Here is an 11,130-nt window from a genome sequence, read left to right on the forward strand (position 1 = left end):
CTTCTCCTGTCCTAGGGTTTCACTGATGAAGGCCTCTGGGCCACCCACGTTGGGGGTGGGGGCGTTGAGGACCGCCACCTGCCCGCTGCTCCCCTGCAGCCAGGCCACGCGCGCCGTTGCTGGGGCAACCACCCGGCCAGGCCTCCCGCTGCCGGGAAGCCCCCTCGGGAGCGCGCAAGGGAAGGGCTGTGGGGGCGCTGGCGGGCTGCGACGTCAGACCCCCGCCCCTCGGCGCCTGCCGGACCCAGCTCCATTCCCAGCCCCGCCTCCCTCCGTGGGCAGCCGGCCGGAACTCACGAATCAGAGCAGCCGACACATCGTCCGTTCAGCCAATCGCAGCAGATGTGTGATCCCGCCACCGCCCCGGACCCTGGCGGTTGGCGCTGAGTCGGCGACCGCGGGAGTCGCTGCTGAGGCGGCCTCGGTTGCGGGTCGGAACGGCGCTGCTCTGCGGGGCCGGTCCAGGCTGGCAGCTGCCGGCGCTTGGCGGTGAGGGCGGGCTCCCGAGTGGCCCCCCCACCGAAGGCGGTGGGACCAGCGGCTGAGGCCAGGATGCCGTCCAGGCGGCGCGGCGGCTCCTCACTCATCCCAGGTAAGGGGGACGCGGCGCTCGCTGCGGCTCCGCTCCCCTCTCGTCTCCTCACACCCGGCCCCGTGCCCCGTCCTGGCATCCCTTGGCCTCTTGTCACCTTCTGCCCGGTGCCTCCCAGTTGTCCAACCCCGCCCCCGAGCGCAGAGCCCCGGGTCTGGCCCGTCCGGCCCCTGCTCCCACGCTCCTTCCCCCATCGCCGGCGTTTCCCGGGCTCGGCTTCGCCCCGGCCGCGGGGGCCTCTCCCCTCTGCCCCTTCTCTCCCTTCTCGCAGCCCTGGGACCACGTCCTAGCCCCGCAGTCCCCTGGGATGAGACCCTCGTCTCGCCGGGATCGGACATTTGCCTCCACCTCAACCCCGGCTGCGCTTCTTGAGCTCTTCGCCCCATCATCCTACCCGTTGTACGTAGTCCTGTCTGCATGGCAGTCGCCCGCCCCGCTCCAGCTGTCCCTGGGTCTTGCCCTTTTGCTCCTAAGCACCTTCCTTTCCCAACTCGCCTCTTCTCCCCTCACTTTGACCACCCACCATCGCGATCTCCTCTTCCTTCCCTTACTCTTAAATCTCCAGACACTTTCCCACTCGCTGGAATGCCAGATCCATCGCTTTTTTTTTTTTTTTTTAAGAGCTGGAGTCTCTATGTTGCCCAGGCTGGCCTCGAACTCCTGACCTCAAGCTATCCTTCTGCCTCGGCCTCCAGAGTGCTGGGATTACAGGCGTGAGCCACTGCGCCCGGCTCAGATCCATAGTGTAATGTCTTCATTCGTCGTTACATGAGCTGCACCCCATAACATGTAAAGTCCGTTGCCCAGAGTCTAGCACACAGTAGGCCTGGCACATGGTGGGTGGTCACGCATGTTAGCCTCTTCCTCCTTCCAGGCGTTTTGTACTTTCCAGATGATGGTAGCAAGAAGTCCAGTGTCCACAGGGATTTGACTCTGCCTGAAGAATGGTATGGGAGATATCCAGAGAAATTGGTGAACTCCAGTAAAGCGATTAAATGGTCAATTACTTACTGCATTCATTAAGAAGAAACAATTCTGCTATCCGTGCCATGTATTGTTTTATGTTAATTGCCTTTGTAAAGGATTCTTAGGCTGCTAGTCAGCGGGCTTTGCAGTGTAATTACTCCCCATCCCCTCTCCATCTTCATCCGCAGTGTTTGGGGAAACTTTCTTTTTAGGAAAGAAAGAGCCCCTACCTCTCAGCTAAAGTGGCGTAGTATATAAGCAATGTTGTACATGTTTATCTATTAGCTGGATAGTCCAGGGAGCTGCAATGAATTTTTATCTTTTAAGATCCAGGAGGAATCAGGATTTGGATTTCCTGGAATCAGCTGCTGTACAGACCAAACATGCTTAAGAATGAAACTTCTGACAAGTCCTCTAAGAGTGAGAGAGGAATTATCCACCCCTCTCCCTCCCCCTCTCCAAACACTCGCTCTCGGAGGAAATAGTGAGTCGATTTTTAAAAAAGAGTAAAATACGTTAGACTTTTTAAAATGATAAAAGCATTGTCATTGGCCCTGTACTATTCTTGCCACCTTTGCTTTGATGGTCTCAAGTCTGGACGAATCAGTCAGCTTTTTCTGCTCCTGGGCTCCCAGGGCAGGCTGGCAAAAATCATGTAACTAAACTGCTAGGTGCTGTTTCTGCACTTCTGGATCCTGGAGATCCTTTGACTTACCCTCTAGATTCCTCTTATGTCCTAAAATCTAAGTGGCTGTTTATAGATCTTTTTTTTTTTTTTTTTTTTTTGAGACGGAGTCTCACTCTGTTGCCCAGGCTGGAGTGCAGTGGCGCAATCTCGGCTCACTGCAAGCTCCGCCTCCCGGGTTCACGTCATTCTCCTGCCTCAGCCTCTCCGAGTAGCTGGGACTACAGGCGCCCGCCACCACTCTGGGCTAATTTTTTGTATTTTTAGTAGAGACGGGGTTTCACCGTGGTCTCGATCTCCTGACCTCGTTATCTGCCCGCCTCGGCCTCCCAAAGTGCTGGGATTACAAGCGTGAGCCACCGTGCCCGGCCGGCTGTTTATAGATCTTTACCATTCTTCTCTGACTCTTTATCCTACTCTTGCCTTCTCTTCATTGCTTATTTTGCCACTTAACTTCACAGAATAAATTGGTGGGCATCAGCCCTGAACTCTTAAGGAGAGGTCATTTTTGTCTGTGCTTGTCTGTACCTGATTTCTAATATCCTTTCCTTTGATCTCAGAAGAAGAGGAGTCTTCCTTTCGAAAGCTAACATCTTTGATCTCTTCCCATATTATTATTTTTTCTGTTGGACGGTATACATCCTCAGGTTTCCACCGTTCAGACCAAAACAAAGCTTTTCTTTATGCTTCCCTTTTCTTTTTTTATTCTTCTCAGATTAACGTGGCATTCCTTAGAGTTTCATTTTTGTTCTTTTCTCTAATTTCCTTGTGTGATTACATTTCCTTTCATGGCTTCAAATAGCACCTGTATATTTATGGTTTTCGAAGACGTCTATTTGGTCCCCATTTCTCTTGAACCTCAGGTTCTAATTTTCATCTGCCTACTGCATAGCTGTATGTGGATGCTTGATTACTTCAAATGTGGTTACCTTTTCCTTCCCTTTCTCTCCACCCATAGCCCCCTTCAAGCACATATACAAACATTACTATTTTAAGATCTTTACTCTAGAAACCTTAAAATCATCTTCTTTTCTACTCACATTAAGTCTAGCATAGATCCTATTGTTGTTGCTACCTCAGATCTTTTTTTTTCCTGTCTTTATAAGATCTTATTTTTTTTTTCTCTCTTCATTGCCAGAAGACTGGTTCAGACCTTGGTTATGCTTTTTCTGAACCTCTGGGTCCTGTAGTCTACTTAATCCTCCACATTGCTGCTGGAATTTGTTCCATTTCTGAACTATCAATCTGATCATGCTGCTTGCTTTCTTTAAAAATTCTCATCAGCTCCCAAACCCTTAGCATGTTGAGCCAGTCCTTCCAGGCCTTCTGCAGCATGGGCACATCCCCTTCCTGGGCCCTTTGTGATCCAGAGAAAAAAGCAGTAAAGAAAAAGACCATTCACTACCGTAAAATCAAGACTGTGACAGAGATAACTACAGGGTGCTCTGGGAGCATCACCCTGGAGAGAGTGAGGACAAGTTTCTGTCTATAGGCACCTAGGACTTTTTCTGACTACCCCTCCTCCTTAGTTTGGGTTAGGTGACTTTTCTTTGTGTTTCCACAGCACCCAGTACATACTTCCATCTCCATTTTTACCACTTATACCATTTTTACTATTTTTTTTTTTTTTTTTTTTTTTGTGACACAGTCTTCGTTTGTTGCCCAGGCTGGAGTGCAGTGGTACCATCTCAGTTCACTGCAACCCTCTGCCTCCAGGGTTTGAGTGATTCTTGTACCTCAGCCTTCTGAGTAGCTGGGATTACAGGCGCCTGCCACCACACCCAGCTATTTTTGTATGTTTAGTAGAGACAGGGTTTCATCATGTTGGACAGGCTGGTCTCAAACTCCTGACCTCAAGCAGTCCGCCCACCTCAGCCTCCCAAAGTGCTGGGATTACAGGCGTGAACCATTGTGCCCAGCCCATTTTTACTTTTTATAATGTTCTGTTTTCTTATTTTTCTCCCTGACTTGAGAGTGAACCTTTTAAGAAAAAGGGTTGTGTCGTATCTCATTGTATCTCCAGTTTCTAGCAAATTGCCAGGTACATAGCGCTCAGTAAACTAAGTTTTCAGAAGAGCTGAATCTAGACAAGGAAACTTAAGGGGAGATGGGCATTTTGGAAGAGAAGGTAACATATAGAAAAGTGTGTCATAGGCTGGGCACGGTGGCTTACGCCTGTAATCCCAGCATTTTGGGAGGCTGAGGCAGACAGATCAAGACCATCAAGACCAGCCGGGCAACATGGTGAAACCCCATCTCTACTAAAAATACAAAAATTAGCCGGGCGTGGTGGCGGGCACCTGTAATCCCAGCTACTCAGGAGGCTGAGGCAGGAGAATCGCTTGAACCTGGGAGGCAGAGGTTACAGTGAGCTGACTCCAGCCTGGGCAACAGAGTGAGACTCCATCTCAAAAAAAAAAAAAGAACAAAGAAAAATGTGTGATAACCTGGTGCTTTTGGGAAAGAACTGGTAATTTGGAAAAGCTGGAGAATGGGCATAATGAGCAATGAGGCTGGGAAGGTATATAGGAGCGCTCATGAATGACCTTGTGTGTCCTAACACATAATCCTGATGATAGCGAGGAACCTTTGAAGGATTTCTTCCTGGGCAGATCTTACAAAGTCTGGCTTGTTCCCATCTCAGGCTTTGTGTCTTGCTGCATGCCTTGCCTTTTGCCTCAGCCATATAAAATCACCTCCATTACCTGAACATGCCTTAATGGCTTTATGTTTCTCTTTCTCCATGGAATGCATTTTCCCACTTAGCCACCTGTAGATTATACAGGCTTCTGGTTATCTCTGCAGTAAAGCCTTCCCACATCTGCCTGCAATCCATCTCTCTTCATCTCTACTGTCATTTACTTGTTTACATGTCTTTCTCTACTCTAAGGGTGGGGATTTGAAATCAGGATGGGTTTTGATTCATGTCTGCATCCCCTACTCTGGCAGGTAACGTGAATGAGTATTGTGACCAGGTATATTTTGATTATATTTATTTATTTTTCTAGAGATGGGAGTCTTGCTATGTTGCCCAGGCTGGTCTTGAACTCCTGGCTTCAGGTAACCCTCTGCCTTGACTTCCCAAAGTGTTGGGATTATGGGTGTGAGTCACTGCGCCTGGCTCCAGGTGTATTTTCAGAAAAATTACTCTGATCTCTGGTAGCATTGTAGAGAACAGGTTAGAGAGGGGCAAGACTAGGTGCACAAAGACCAATTAAGGTGGTCATTATAGGAATGTAGGTGAAAGATGATGAGGCTAGTGAGGCCAAGGAGTTAGATTTGGGAGTGAATTTGTGGACTAAGGAGAACTGGTTAGGTGTATAGGTGAGAGAGAGGGAGAAGGAAGGGTTAAGGATGACGTACTGAGTTCAGGCTTGGATGTCTGGGTAATGGTGGTTCTGTTCATCCAGGTAGGAAATACAGGAAAAGAAACAAATTTTGAGGGAAAAAGAGAAAGCCAATGATAACATCTTGATGCCCAGGAAATAGCCTGAGAGAGCAGTTGGCCCTGAAGATGGAGATATATATGGAGGGTCTGTGCTAGAATGGAAAGTGAAGTCATCAGCAGTAGGTGAGATTGCCTGGTTCAGTGATTTTCAATATAGGCACTACTTAAAAACCACCTGGGGAGCTTTTAAAGAATGAGGATGGGGGATCGAGGCATCCACAGGGATTCTGTATCATTTGGTCTGGTGCAGGGGCAGACCTTGTTACTTTAAAGATGCTTCCCATGAGATGGTGATAGGTAACTAGGACTGAGAACTGGGCTGAGCCCAAAGAGGGAGTGATAGAACCCTGAAGAACAATAGTAGTAACTCATCCTTTAAATATCAAGATAGCTGGGTGTGGTGGCTCACACCTGTAATCCCAGAGTTTGGGGAGATTGAGGTGGGAGGATTGCTTGAGACCAGGAGTTTGAGACCAGCCTGGGCAACATAGCAAGACCCCTGTCTCTACAAAATATGAAAAAACTAGCCAGGCACATGTGATGGCACATGCCTGTAGTCCCAGCCATGTAGAAGGCTGAGGCAGGAGGGTTGCTTGAGCCCAGGAGTTTGAGGCTGCAGTGAGCTATGATCATGCCATTGCTCTCCAGCCTGAGTGACAGAGTGAGACCCTGTCTGTCTGTCTGTCTGTCTGCCTCTCTCTCTCTTTCTCACAGACACACACACACACACACACACCCCCCAGGATAAATAGTGCCTTTGTTGACATAGTTTCTTGCTTTCCTGGTACTGTGTACATTTACCTGTTAAAGGACTTATCACATTTTATTTAAATTATATCTGCTGGGTCCATTTTTATTTTATTTTTAGTTTTATTTTATTTTATTATTTTTTTTGAGATGGAGTTTCGCTCTTGCTGCCCAGGCTGGAGCAATGGCGCGATCTTGGCTCACTGCAACCTCCGCCTCCCAGGTTCAAGCAATTCTCCTGCCTCAACCTCCCGAGTAGCTGAGATTACGGGCATGCACCACTACGCCCGGCTAATTTTGTATTTTTAGTAGAGATGGGGTTTCTCCATATTGAGGCTGGTCTTGAACTCCCGACCTCAGGTGATCTGCCCGCCTCAGCCTCCCAAAGTGCTGGGATTACAGGCGTGAGCCACTGCGCCCAGCCGGTCCCTTTTTGTAGCTAAGGAATTCCTTGAAGTCTGAAACCATGCCTTATTTATCTTTTCATCACTGCCTTGCATGGTACCTGATACATTTTAGAAGCTTGATAAAAGTTGGTTGAATAAATCAGTCGATAAGTGACATAAAACAGAGCTTGAACTCATGATTTTGCAAACTGACCAGCTGTTTCTTTCTTTGCTGCTTAACAAGTCACTGGTCATATATGCGTAGTCATTCTTGTTTTAAAAACACACAATCTTGCTGGGCTCAGTAGCTCATGCCTGTAATCCCAGCACTTTGGGAGGCCAAGGCAGGGGGATCACTAAGTCAAGAGATGGAGACCATCCTGGTCAACGTGGTGAAACCTGGTCTCTACTAAAAATACAATAATTAGCTGGGCATGGTGATGGGTGCCTGTAGTCCCAGCTACTCGGGAGGCTGAGGCAGGAGAATCCCTTGAACCTGGGAGGTAGAGTTCTCAGTGAGCCGACATTGCGCCACTGCACTCCAGCCTGGCGACAGAGAAGACTCTGCCTCAAAAAGAAACAAACAAAAAAACCCCAAAACAATTTTTATAAATTAGAGTGGATTAAGATAAATATTATTTGCTCTGTAATATCTTGGCTTTTAAAGTGGTTAAGCTGTGACAGTTACTACAGAGGTTTATTCAGGCTTTGTCTTTAGAAGATACTATGTAAAATAGACTTTATTTCATACGATTAAGGTATGTCGATCTTGTATCTTTTTAAAACAAATAGCTCTTGATTTTAGGCTCATGAGCTTTGGAATTTTTAACTAGAACAAAAACTGTCAATTTGATAAAAGATCTTGAACAGTGGCATAACAATTTCTTTTTAACTAAGAACATTAAGGAAGTAAGGAATATGCCTTAAGCAAGCCCTAAATGAATCTCACTGGGATTGGTGATGGGTAGGAAGAAATAAATAATTCCCGTGTATGTAAGCACTGTTGTAGGAAGCACCTGTGATTGCTCATATATTGATATCAGTGTATTTTCTTTTCTTTTCTTTCTTCTTTTTTTTTTTTTTGAGACAGAGTCCTACTCTGTCACCCAGGCTGGAGTGCAGTGATATGATCTCGGCTCACTGCAACCTTCGTTTCCCGGGTTCAAGAGATTCTCCTGCCTCAGCCTCCCAAGTAGCTGGCATTACAGGCTCCCGCCACCACGCCCAGCTAATTTTTGCATTTTTAGTAGAGACGGGGTTTCCCCATGTTGGCCAGGCTGATCTCGAACGCCTGACCTCAAGTGATTCCCCCACCTTGGCCTCCCAAAGTGCTGAGGCATGAGCCACTGCGCCCAACCTCAGTGCATTTTCTATTTTCTGATTTCTCAGGGCTTAGATATAAACCATGGAATCTTTTGTTCTTTGTTTTTTTTTTTTTTTTTTTTTGAGACAGAGTCTTGCTCTGTCCCCCAGGCTGGAGTGCAGTGGCGCGATCTCGGCTCACTGCAAGCTCCGCCTCCCGGGTTCACGCCATTCTGCTGCCTCAGCCTCCCCAGTAGCTGGGACTACAGGCGCCCGCCAACACGCCTGGCTAATTTTTTGTATTTTTTTTTTTTTTTTAGTAGAGACGGGGTTTCACCGTGTTAGCCAGGATGGTCTCGATCTCCTGACCTCATGATCCGCCTGCCTCGGCCTCCCAAAGTGCTGGGATTACAGGCTTGAGCCACCGTGCCCGGCCTGTTTTTTCTTAAGATTTTGTCAGCTGTTTCTTTTTATAGGATTTGTGGTTGACAGTTCTTTGCTTTTAACATTTGAGAAATGTTGAGAAACTTTTTTCAGATGAGAAACCCTGTCATTAGAATTCATTTTCTTATAGGTAACATCCTTTCTCCCCAACTGCTTTAGAGGTTTTTTCTTTGTCTTTAGTTTTCAGAAGTTAAATTATGATGTGTCTGCATGAATTTCTTTGGGTTTTCCTGTTTGGAGTTCTCTTGCTTTCTTGAGCTGCAGATTCGTCTTTTACCACATTTGAGAAGTTTTCAGTCACTTCTTAGAATAATTTTTCAGTACCATTCTCTGTCTCCTTTCATTCTGTGACTGAATGTTAGATCTTTTGTTACGGTCTCACAGGACATGAGGCACTATTGTCTTTTAATTTTTTTCCAGTCTCATTTTTTTGTCTGTTGTTTAGATTGGGTAATTCTTATTTCAAGTTTATTGATTCTTACCTGTATTATATTCATTCTGCTGTTGAGCTAACCCACCGAGTTATTATTTTGGTTGTTTTTCAGTTCTATAATTTTTATTGGGTTCTTTTTTGTCTATTCTACTTCTTTGGTGAGATTTTCTATTTTGTCATTTGTTTAAAGAGTGTATGTAATGGATTGTTAAAGAATAGGCTGGGCGCGGTGGCTCACACCTGTAATCCCAGCACTTTGGGAGGCCGAGGTGGGCGGATCACAAGGTAAGGAGATGGAGACCATCCTGGCTAACACGGTGAAACCTCGTCTCTACTAAAAATACAAAAAATTAGCCGGGCACGGTGGCAGGTGCCTGTAGTCCCAGCTACTCGGGAGGCTGAGGCAGGAGAATGGTGCAAACCCGGGAGGCGGAACTTGCAGTGAGCCGAGATTGCGTCACTGCAATCCAGCCTGGGAGACAGAGTGAGACTCCATCTCAAAAAAAAAAAAAAAAAAAAAAAAGAATAACGGCTACTTTAAAATCTCTGTCAGATCATTCCAACATCTGATTCATCCTGTTGTTGGCATCTGTTGTCTTTTCTCATTCAAACTGTGGTTTTCCTGGTCTTGCTATGATGAATGACTTTTGATTGTATCTTGGACATTTTGGATATTATGTTAGGAGTTATAGATCATATTTAAACTTTATGTTTTAGTAGACAGTCACCTGAGAAGGAGCATGTAGCTCCCAGCCTGCCTTTTGTTTCGTAACAGCTTTATTGAGATATAATTCACATGCCACATGTTCAACCATTTAAAGTGTGAAATTCATTTACTTTTAGTATATTCATATAGTTGTACATCATTACCACAATCAATTTTAGAACATTTTCACTACCCACAAAAAAACCATACCACACACTCCTTAGCCATTGTCCTCAACTCTCCTACTCTTCATCCTCTCCATCCCTAGACAACCACTAATCTATTTTCTGTCTTTATAGATTCATATTATATAGAATAGAAATATCTATTTTGAACACATCATAAAAACAGAATCATATATAATATTGTCCTCCTTTATTTCATTTTTAGAGTAATACTGTTACCCTATATTAACTGTTAATATTTACTAATATTTTTGTAATTTTTAAGTATTTATAAGTATAAATCTAAATTATATTTATTTGTAAATAGTGAGCTGCAATTTATTTTTGTAGTGTCTTTGGTTTCAAAATCCAATTAAAATTGGCTGTATATAATGAGTTCGGAAGTGTCGTTAAGAATTGGTGTTGCTGGTGCAGTGGCTTATGCCTGTAATTCCAGCACTTTGGGAGGCCAAGGCAGGCAGATTGCTTGAGCCCAGGAGTTCAAGACCAGCCTGGGTAACATGATGAAAGCCTGTCTCTATAAAAAAAAATATGAAAATTAGCATGGCGTGGTGGCACACACCTGTAGTACCAGCTACTTGGGAGGCTGAGGCAGGAGGATCTCTTGAACCTGGGAGGGGAGGCGAGATCCTGCCACTGCACTCCAGCCTGGGTGACAGTGTGAGACCCTGCCTAAAAAAAAAGCCACCAACGAAAATATATATATAAATATATAATATACATTTAATATGTTTTTAAATATGTATTATATATTTATATGTATATTTTGTTGGTTTTTAAAATATATATTTTTATAGATATATATTATATATTACACTAAATTTATAAGATATATGCATTAACTATATAAATACATATTAATATGTTTTAAATATATATTTAATATATTAATCTATATTATATTAAATATATATATATATTTTTGAGATGGAGTCTCTCTCTGTCACCAGGTTGGAGTGCAGTGGCACGATCTCGGCTCACTGCAACCTCCGCCTCCCGGGTTCAAGCCATTCTCCTGCCTCAGCCTCCCGAGTAGCTGGAACTACAGGCACATGCCACCAGGCCCGGCTAATTTTTATATTTTCAGTAGAGACAGGGTTTCACCATGTTGGCCAGGATGGTCTCCATCTCTTGACCTCGTGATCTGCCCACCTCAGCCTCCCCTCCCAAAGTGTTAGGATTACAGGTGTGAGCCACCATACCTGACCCTAATATTTTATATATATATATATATAT

The 11,130-nt window shown here is 45.3% G+C and overlaps 1 protein-coding gene across 5 annotated transcripts in view; it reads left to right on the plus strand.

Annotated features, from left to right (window-relative positions):
- The first annotated feature begins 363 nt into the window (after positions 1-363).
- The window catches only part of TPST1 (tyrosylprotein sulfotransferase 1), a 194,574-nt gene continuing 183,807 nt past the window's right edge, over positions 364-11,130 (plus strand). For 4 of the 5 annotated variants that reach the window (XR_009214910.1, XM_032757331.2, XM_058444308.1 and 1 more), the window contains exon 1: positions 367-592. The gene's annotated coding sequence lies outside the window, so the exon portion shown is untranslated. Of the gene's footprint in view, positions 593-11,130 lie in introns of all 5 variants that reach the window. The other variant, XM_058444300.1, reaches the window with a different exon arrangement.

This window comes from Hylobates moloch, unplaced genomic scaffold (assembly GCF_009828535.3).
Source record: "Hylobates moloch isolate HMO894 unplaced genomic scaffold, HMol_V3 SCAFFOLD_1, whole genome shotgun sequence".
NCBI classification, from domain to species: domain Eukaryota; kingdom Metazoa; phylum Chordata; class Mammalia; order Primates; family Hylobatidae; genus Hylobates; species Hylobates moloch.